The sequence below is a fragment of the Salvelinus namaycush genome, chromosome 19 (assembly GCF_016432855.1).
Source record: "Salvelinus namaycush isolate Seneca chromosome 19, SaNama_1.0, whole genome shotgun sequence".
Classification (NCBI taxonomy): domain Eukaryota; kingdom Metazoa; phylum Chordata; class Actinopteri; order Salmoniformes; family Salmonidae; genus Salvelinus; species Salvelinus namaycush.
This window is the reverse complement of record NC_052325.1, coordinates 6,772,552-6,783,010: the sequence shown is the minus strand read 5'-3', so window position 1 is coordinate 6,783,010 and position 10,459 is coordinate 6,772,552. Positions and strand designations below refer to the sequence as shown.

The 10,459-nt window shown below is 44.5% G+C and overlaps 1 protein-coding gene across 1 annotated transcript in view; it reads right to left on the bottom strand.

Moving 5' to 3' along the window:
* Nucleotides 1-4,717: 4,717 nt before the first annotated feature.
* LOC120063659 (FTS and Hook-interacting protein homolog) overlaps nt 4,718-10,459 on the bottom strand; it is a 68,515-nt gene continuing 62,773 nt past the window's right edge. Inside the window, exon 12 of the mRNA XM_039013955.1 lies at nt 4,718-7,080. The gene's annotated coding sequence lies outside the window, so the exon portion shown is untranslated. The remainder of the gene's footprint in view (nt 7,081-10,459) is intronic.

Sequence of the window (10,459 nt, the reverse complement as noted above, 5' to 3'; positions counted from 1 at the left end):
ATTTAAACTCTTCACAATTCCTGACATTTCATCCTAGTAAAAATTCCCTGTCTTAGGTCAGTTAGGATCACCACTTTATTTTAAGAATGTGAAATGTCAGAATAATAGTAGAAAGAATGATTTATTTCAGCTTTTATTTCTTTCATCACATTCCCAGCGGCTCAGAAGTTTACATACACTCAATTAGTATTTGGTAGCATTGCCTTTAAATGGTATAACTTGTGTTAAACATTTCGGGTAGCCTTCCAGAAGCTTCCCACAATAAGTTGGGTGATTTTTGGTCCATTACTCCTGACAGAGCTGGTGTAACTGAGTCAGGTTTGTGGGCCTCCTTGCTCGCACACGCTTTTTCTGTTCTGCCCACAAATTTTCTATAGGATTGAGGTAAGGGCTTTGTGATGACCACTCCAATACCTTGACTTTGTTGTCCTTAAGCCATTTTGCCACAACTTTGGAAGTATGCTTTGGGTCATTGTCCATTTGGAAGACCCATTTGCGAACCAAGCTTTAACTTCCTGACTGATGTCTTGAGATGTTGCTTCAATATATCCACATAATTTCCCTTTCCTCATGATGCCATCTATTTTGTGAAGTGCACCAGTCCCTCCTGCAGCAAAACACACCCAAAACATGATGCTGCCACTCCAGTGCTTCACGGTTGGGATGGTGTTCTTCGGCTTGCAAGCCTCCCCCTTTTTCCTCCAAACATAACAATGGTCATTACGGCCAAACAGTTCTATTTTTGTTTCATCAGACCAGAGGACATTTCTCCAAAAAGTACGATCCTCGTCCCCATGTGCAGTTGCAAACCGTAGTCTGGCTTTTTTATGGCGGTTTTAGAGCAGTGGCTTCTTCCTTGCTGAGCGGCCTTTCAGGTTATGTTGATATAGGACTCGTTTTATTGTGGATATAGATACTTTTGTACCTGTTTCCTCCAGCATCTTCACAAGGTCCTTCGCTATTGTTTTGGGATTGATTTGCACTTTTCGCACAAAAGTACATTCATCTCTAGGAGACAGAAAATGTCTCCTTCCTGAGCGGTATGACGGCTGCGTGGTCCCATGGTGTTTATACTTGCGTACTATTGATTTTACAGATGAACGTGGTACCTTCAGGTGTTTGGAAATTGCTCCCAAGCATGAACCAGACTCGTGGAGGTCTACAATCTTTTTCTGAGGTCTTGGCTAATTTCTTTTGATTTTCCCATGTTGTCAAACAAAGAGGCACTGAATTTGAAGGTAGGCCGTGAAATACATCCACAGGTACACCTCCAATTGACTCATTTAGCCTACCAAAAGCTTGCCATGACATCATTATCTTTTATTTTACAAGCTGTTTAAAGGCACACTCAACTTAGTGTATGTAAACTTCTGACCCACTGGAATTGTGATACAGTGAATTATAAGTGAAATAATCTGTCTGTAAAAAATATTTTGGAAAAATTACTTGTGTCATGCACAAAGTAGATGTCCTAACCAACTTGCCAAAACTATAGTTTGTTAACAAGAAATTTGTGGAGTGGTTGAAAAACTAGTTTCAATGACTTCAACCTAAGTGTATGTAAACTTACGACTTCAACTGTATATAGGGCAGCAGCCTCTAAGGTGCAGGGTTGCATAACCAGGTGGAAGCTGGCTAGTGATGGCTATTTGACAGTCTGATGGCCTTGAGACAGAAGCTGTTTTTCAGTCTCTTGGTCCCAGCTTTGATGCACCTGTACTGACCTCGCCTTCTGGATGATAGCAGGATGGACAGGCTGTGGTGGTTGATGTCCTTGCTGATCTTTTTGGCCTTCCAGTGACATCGGGTGCTGTAGGTGTCCTGGAGGGCAGGTAGTTTGCACCTGGTGATGCGTTGTGCAGCCCGCACCACCCTCTGGAGAGCCCTGCGGTTGCGGGTGGTTAAGTTGCCGTACCAGGCGGTGATACAGCCCAACAGAATGCTCTCAATTGTGCATCTGTAAAAGTTTGTGAGGGTTTTAGGGGCCAAGCCAAATTTGTTGCGCCTTCCTCACCACACTATCGGTGTGGGTGGACAATTTCAGATCGTCAGTGATGTGTAGGCCGAGGAACTTGAAGATTTCCACCTTCTCCACTGCGGTCCCGTCGATGTAGATAGGGGGGGGGGTGCACCCTCTGCTGTTTCCTGAAGTCCACAATCATCTCCTTTGTTTTGTTGACGTTGAGTGAAAGGTTATTTTCCTGGCACCACTCTCCCAGGGCCTCACCTCCTCCCTGTACGCTGTCTCGTCATTGTTGGTAATCAGGCCTACTACTGTTGTGTCGTCCGCAAACTTGATGATTGAGTTGGAGACGTGCATGGCCATGCAGTCATTGTTGAACAGGGAGTACAGGAGGGGGCTGAGCACGCACCCTTGTGTGGCCCCTGTGTTGAGGATCAGCAGAGTGGAGGTGATGTTTCCTACCTTCACCACCTGGGGGGGCAGCCCATCAGGAAGTCCAGGACCAAGTTGTACAGGATGGGGTTCACACTCAGGGCCTCCATCTTAATGATGAGCTTGGAGGGTACTATGGTGTTGAATGCTGAGCTGTTGTCAATGAATAACACTCTTACATAGGTAATCCTCTTGTCCAGATGGGATAGGGCAGTGTGCAGTGTGATGGTTGATTGCATGTGGATCTATTTGGTCAGTAAGCAAATTGTAGTGGGTCTAGGGTATCAGGTAAGGTGGAGATATGATCCTCAATTAGCCTCTCAAAGCACTTCATGATAACAGAAGTGAGTGCTACGGGGCAATAGTCAATTAAGTTCAGCTCCCTTTGCCTTCTTGGGCTTGGGTACAGGAACAATGGTGGACATCTTGAAGCGTGTGGGGACAGCATACTGGGATAGGGAGAGATCGAATATGTCCGTAAACACACTAGCCAGCTGGTCTGCACATGCTCTGAGGACACGGCTAGGGATGCCGTCTGGGCCTGCAGCCTTGCGAAGGTTAACACTCTTAAATGTCTTACTCTCGTCGGCCATGGAGGATGAGAGCCCACAGTCCTTGGTAGCGGGCCACGTTGGACAGTTCCCGATTGACACAGGTGATCAATCAACACACAGTCAGTGGTGAATGTTCTAGATTAACCAACAGTCAGTGGTGAATGTTCTAGATTCACCACTGTTAGTGTGTTGGTTAATCTAGAACATTCACCACGGATGGTGTGTTGGTTAATGTTCTAGATTAACCAACACACTAACAGTGGTAAATGTTGTAGATTAACCAACACAGTCAGTGTTGAATGTTGTAGATTAACCAACACAGTCAGTGGTGAATGTTCTAAATTAACCAACACACTGTCCGTGGTGAATGTTCTAGATTAACCAACACACTGTCCGTGGTGAATGTTCTAGATTAACCAACACACTAACCGTGGTGAATGTTCTAGATTAACCAACACACTAACCGTGGTGAACGTTCTAGATTAACCAACACACTAACCGTGGTGAACGTTCTAGATTAACCAACACACTAACCGTGGTGAACGTTCTAGATTAACCAACACACTAACCGTGGTGAATGTTCTAGATTAACCAACACACTAACCGTGGTGAATGTTCTAGATTAACCAACACACTAACCGTGGTGAACGTTCTAGATTAACCAACACACTAACCGTGGTGAACGTTCTAGATTAACCAACACACTAACCGTGGTGAACGTTCTAGATTAACCAACACACTAACCGTGGTGAACGTTCTAGATTAACCAACACACTAACCGTGGTGAACGTTCTAGATTAACCAACACACTAACCGTGGTGAATGTTCTAGATTAACCAACACACTAACCGTGGTGAATGTTCTAGATTAACCAACACACTAACCGTGGTGAATGTTCTAGATTAACCAACACACTAACCGTGGTGAATGTTCTAGATTAACCAACACACTAACCGTGGTGAATGTTCTAGATTAACCAACACACTGACAGTGGTGAACGTTCTAGATTAACCAACACACTGACAGTGGTGAACGTTCTAGATTAACCAACACACTGTCAGTGGTGAATGTTCTAGATTAACCAACACACTGTCAGTGGTGAATATTCTAGATTAACCAACACACTGTCAGTGGTGAATATTCTAGATTAACCAACACACTAACCGTGGTGAATGTTCTAGATTAACCAACACACTAACCGTGGTGAACGTTCTAGATTAACCAACACACTAACCGTGGTGAATGTTCTAGATTAACCAACACACTAACCGTGGTGAATGTTCTAGATTAACCAACACACTAACCGTGGTGAATGTTCTAGATTAACCAACACACTAACCGTGGTGAATGTTCTAGATTAACCAACACACTGACAGTGGTGAACGTTCTAGATTAACCAACACACTAACCGTGGTGAATGTTCTAGATTAACCAACACGCTGTCCGTGGTGAACGTTCTAGATTAACCAACACACTAACCGTGGTGAACGTTCTAGATTAACCAACACACTAACCGTGGTGAACGTTCTAGATTAACCAACACACTAACCGTGGTGAATGTTCTAGATTAACCAACACACTGACAGTGGTGAACGTTCTCGACATGCATGAGATTCACTCACAATAACAGGTGAAAGACGGAAAAAGCTCAATTCTAGGTGAGAAGCTCATCTGTTCATCAACTGTTCTGTGTGGTGTGTCAGAAGCTTAATTGACGAAATAAAGAAATATCATGACACAATTCATATGGCTAGGTAAAACATTTATAAATGAATAAAAACGTTCCCTTTATTTTTTGTGTGTTCCTTACAGATTTTTTCCCCCCATACATTTTTTTTTGATTTTGTTTCTCATGTTATATTTTCTTTCCCCTCTCTTAAATTATATAAAAATATTTCAGACATTCATTTTGCATGTGTTTCATTCAGTCCTCTTGATTAATTCACATGCCCCTGTATTTCTAAAAGACCCATTGGTTTATACATTATTTACACGTCAACTCAGTCCATCTCCCGTTTCAGCCTTGGCGTTAGGACACCAGAACATATTTGCATAGATTCCAGGAGAGATCTATCTGGGCAAGTCTATCATTTCACAATACAGGAAGAAAGAAAAGAAAAGTGAGAAAGAACAGCCGACAGACAATTTCCAGAAAATGAAACTTAAATCAAAATAGTTTGAAACTTAAATCTTAAAAAAAAAAAAAAAATATTACACACACGGATACAATACTGATGAGAACCATAAATCCATCCTCATCAGCTCATTGATTAGATAATCACAGTGAGATGTTCAACTCTCTTGTGGTGTCTTGCCATTTGGGAACAGTAACTACATCCTCTCCAACATAGTTTGAATATGACAGGCAGTAAATATAATAGGAAGTCAGGAAGTTACATCACAGGATCTTTTTCCAAACCTCGACTGCATGGCATTATGTGGAGTGGCTTGGCTGGCAGTTCCAGAGAGATGGCTGTATGAGTGAGAGATGCATGGCATTATGTGGAGTGGCTGGCTGGCAGTTCCAGAGAGATGGCTGTATGAGTGAGAGAGATGCATGGCATTATGTGGAGTGGCTTGGCTGGCAGTTCCAGAGAGATGGCTGTATGAGTGAGAGAGATGCATGGCATTATGTGGAGTGGCTTGGCTGGCAGTTCCAGAGAGATGGCTGTATGAGTGAGAGAGATGTGGAGTGGCTGGCTGGCAGTTCCAGAGAGATGGCTGTATGAGTGAGAGAGATGCATGGCATTATGTGGAGTGGCTTGGCTGGCAGTTCCAGAGAGATGGCTGTATGAGTGAGAGAGATGCATGTCATTATGTGGAGTGGCTGGCTGGCAGTTCCAGAGAGATGGCTATATGAGTGAGAGAGATGCATGGCATTATGTGGAGTGGCTTGGCTGGCAGTTCCAGAGAGATGGCTGTATGAGTGAGAGAGATGCATGTCATTATGTGGAGTGGCTGACTGGCAGTTCCAGAGAGATGGCTGTATGAGTGAGAGATGAATGGCTGAGGAAGACTACTGCCCCACACACACACACACACACACACACACACACACACACACACACACACACACACACACACACACACACACACACACACACACACACACACACACACACACACACACACACACACACACACACACACACACACACACACACACACACACACACGACAAGACAAAACCTAGAAAGAGCTGAACATGCTCACAAATCACCAATCAATACAATTGAAATAGTTGCATGAATTTCTTAAATTTACAATAAAAGGAAAATGAAAATGCTAACATGGTGAAAACACCTGATCCAGCTACTGGCTGTAGCCACCCCGAAACCCAGATGTATTTAACTCAACACTTATTATAGGATTGCGTTGTTGTGGATGGGGTTGCTTCAAGAGAACAGTGAACTGTCTAATAAAAGGACAGTGAAACGAACTCACACACCTTTAACAAGCAATTCTTTCACAGAAAAATATTCATACAAAGTTAAAATCGGACTTAGAGTGACTGATTTGATGTCTGATCAAATGAAATAGATAACGGTTAAGAGATAATCATTTGGTCATTGCCAGGGTACAGTTTGTGACCTTAAGAGGGGTCACCAACTGTAAAATCCTTTTTTCTTGCACAATGTATTGAGACAAAATAAAACCGAAACGAAAGGGACACATTGGAGGTGAACGAACAGACAGACAGAAGGTTTGGATGGACAGCTGAAGGGACGGATGGTGTTTTTGGAAAACACTGCAGTAATTTACTCTCTCCCTCCCTCCCTCCCTCTTCAACACAGAAACAGCTTGATTCTCTATTCTCAGTCTAGCACAGATTACCCAGAACCTACTTGTGGAACTAGCGACTTCTCATAGATTTTCTTGTTCATACATCTTTTTATTGAATTACTGTATTTTTTCCACTCTTCAAACATCTGTATGTAGCTGTTGAGGACTTGGGGAATATCGTCAATTCTGAAGATTCAATTCTGGAGAGTTATACATGCCCAGAATAAGAGTAACAGCGTTGGATATTAAGGGAACTACTGTAGCCACGGCTTTCATCAAACGTCAAAGTCAAGAGTCGTACCTGTCGACCAGAGTTTTGGCATATCCATGTAAATTCTGACAGATGTTCTGAAAAAAAATGGCAAAAACAGTTGTTTCACTGACAGATCAGAGAGAATGTTGAGCCACGTTATTGACAACATAGAGGCAGGGTTAGAGATGGACTTTCACATGCACTCATACACACACACACACACACACACACACACACACACACACACACACACACACACACACACACACACACACACACACACACACACACACACACACACACACACACACACACACACACACAAAAACAACCTCAAACCCTAGATTAAAAAAAGTTGAAAAAAAAGGAAATGAAAGTAATTAAAGTGTCTTGGCAAAGCTTCAAACACTGTGTGGGCGGCTAGCTTCTCAACACGACGCATACTAATCAATATTAGATCCACGGAAACACTGACATGGTTAAAGTTTCTACAGACTAGTTTCCCCAGAGAGAAGAAAAAGGTCACATCTTTAACTTGGTACCTCAGAATGACACCTTTTATATATGTATATTACCTATGTAAGGTTAAGTATTACTGTTTAAGACCGCATCATGCTTAGTTAGGCTAGCTCCAAGGTTATCATTAGCCTGAGTACCAGTCTCTTAGTTAGGCTAGCTCCAAGGTTATCGTTAGCCTGGGTACCAGCCTCTAGCGTATCCACTCCCTATACACAAATCAAATCAACATATTAATTGTCACGTACACGTGTTTAGCAGACGTTATTGCGGGTGTGGCAAAATACTCCATTTCATGTGCCAAAGATGGTAACGGCAAGGAGTGGAATGTTCGCTAAGAGAGACTAAACTGATACTGACCCTTAGGACTGGGACCCTATTCTCCCAGGGTTTAGAGAGCCCAAAAACAAACTGTGGAGCCTATTTCACACAACAACAGATTTGATGGACGGAACGTCAGTTTGGTTAATTGCAAACAGGAAACTAAATGTAGTCACATTAAACAAAATGTAAAGCTTTTGTAGAGGAACCAATATCTCCCGAGGTAAACACGGGTTTCTCCCAGTCTCAGACTACCGATGAACCTTCCCATCCTCTGTCCCACACTGAACCTTCAGAGAGGTAGACTCTACAAAGCAGGATCAATGAGTTAGCCAGCTAACTTTGATAAGCAACAAGAGGGGTAGACTCTACAAAGCAGGATCAATGAGTTAGCCAGCTAACTTTGATAAGCAACAAGAAATAACTACTGCTATTCTAATTCATTAATAAATCTAAACTTGGATACAAGTTTTGGTTGAGTTAATTAGACCATGCCAATTTCAAGGTTATCCTTCTATCAAAGGAAAACGTTTCAGAATATTTAGGCCTGGCTAACTCATTGATCCTGCTTTGTAGTACACACACCTTTAAGCACTGCAGTGTTTTTTATACAACAGAAACACAGCCTTTCCTATGACAACACCGGGTGCATGACCAACTAGACCGGCAACACCGGGTGCATGACCAAATAGACCGGCAACCCCGGGTGCATGACCAAATAGACCGGCAACCCCGGGTGCATGACCAAATAGACCGGCAACCCCGGGTGCATGACCAAATAGACCGGCAACCCCGGGTGCATGACCAAATAGACCGGCAACCCCGGGTGCATGACCAAATAGACCGGCAACCCCGGGTGCATGACCAAATAGACCGGCAACCCCGGGTGCATGACCAAATAGACCGGCAACCCCGGGTGCATGACCAAATAGACCGGCAACCCCGGGTGCATGACCAAATAGACCGGCAACCCCGGGTGCATGACCAAATAGACCGGCAACCCCGGGTGCATGACCAAATAGACCGGCAACCCCGGGTGCATGACCAAATAGACCGGCAACCCCGGGTGCATGACCAAATAGACCGGCAACCCCGGGTGCATGACCAAATAGACCGGCAACCCCGGGTGCATGACCAAATAGACCGGCAACCCCGGGTGCATGACCAAATAGACCGGCAACCCCGGGTGCATGACCAAATAGACCGGCAACACCGGGTGCATGACCAAATAGACCGGCAACACCGGGTGCATGACCAAATAGACCGGCAACCCCGGGTGCATGACCAAATAGACCGGCAACCCCGGGTGCATGACCAAATAGACCGGCAACCCCGGGTGCATGACCAAATAGACCGGCAACCCCGGGTGCATGACCAAATAGACCGGCAACCCCGGGTGCATGACCAAATAGACCGGCAACCCCGGGTGCATGACCAAATAGACCGGCAACCCCGGGTGCATGACCAAATAGACCGGCAACCCCGGGTGCATGAACAAATAGACCGGCAACCCCAGGTGCATAACCAAATAGACCGGCAACACCGGGTGCATGACCAAATAGACCGGCAACCCCGGGTGCATGACCAAATAGACCGGTAACACCGGGTGCATGACCAAATAGACCGGCAACACCGGGTGCATGACCAAATAGACTGGCAACACCAGGTGAGGTGCATGACCAAATAGACTGGCAACACCAGGTGCATGACCAAATAGACTGGCAACACCAGGTGCAGGACCATAGAATGCACGGCGCTCACACATATTTTGCTCCCACATGGCATTGATATTGGTCTTAATTTTTTTTCATTTATAAATAAAAACAATTAAATCTAAAATGATAAAACATGAACAGAGGTTGAAAATACAAATATCACAATCCCCTTTAGTTTTCCAGTACTCAGTACGGGGGGGGGAAGGGGTCCTTTCTCTTGTCACCCCCCCTTTTCCAGACCACCTCCTCTCCCCGCTCCCTGTTAAAATCTCACAAGCTGAGGTGATGAGTTTAAAAACAAAAAAAAGGTTTGTCTTCTTGAGATGCTCTGAGCCCATTGGTCAGTTCCCTTCCTGTTGTGTCCACTACAGTGGAGACGATAAAAAGCGGAATATCAGAGTTTACTTAAACCAGTTTCAACGCTCCGCAAATTCTGTACCGAACAGGGAAAATTTAAGGTTGTGGGTCTTTTTTTTGTTGTTGTCAGATTTTCTAAAAGACGGAAGCTTTAACATGTCTGATGAGCATCATTCACTAGAGGGGAGAGTGGAAAGAGCGGACTCTGCACCATGTACATATGTGGTGCTGCTCTACACTACCACCCTGCTATGGACTCTACAGACCCCTCTCCAAGATCTATTGACATTTAGTGTGTGTGTATATATATATATATTCCATTTCCATTCTTGATTTCACATTGTCCGAATGAACTGTCCCCCCTCCCTCTCGTCTCTTCACTGCAGCGCTCAGCCCCATCAGTGGTCCACTTTGCCCCCTGCAGGTGGAAGGGAGTAAATGGCAGCTGTACCATGAGGTCAGGGCCCACGGTCACAGTGTCCTAGAGAAGGAGGGCTGATCTAGGATCTGTCCCATATATGGTCACAGTGTCCTAGAGAAGGAGGGCTGATCTAGGATCTGTCCC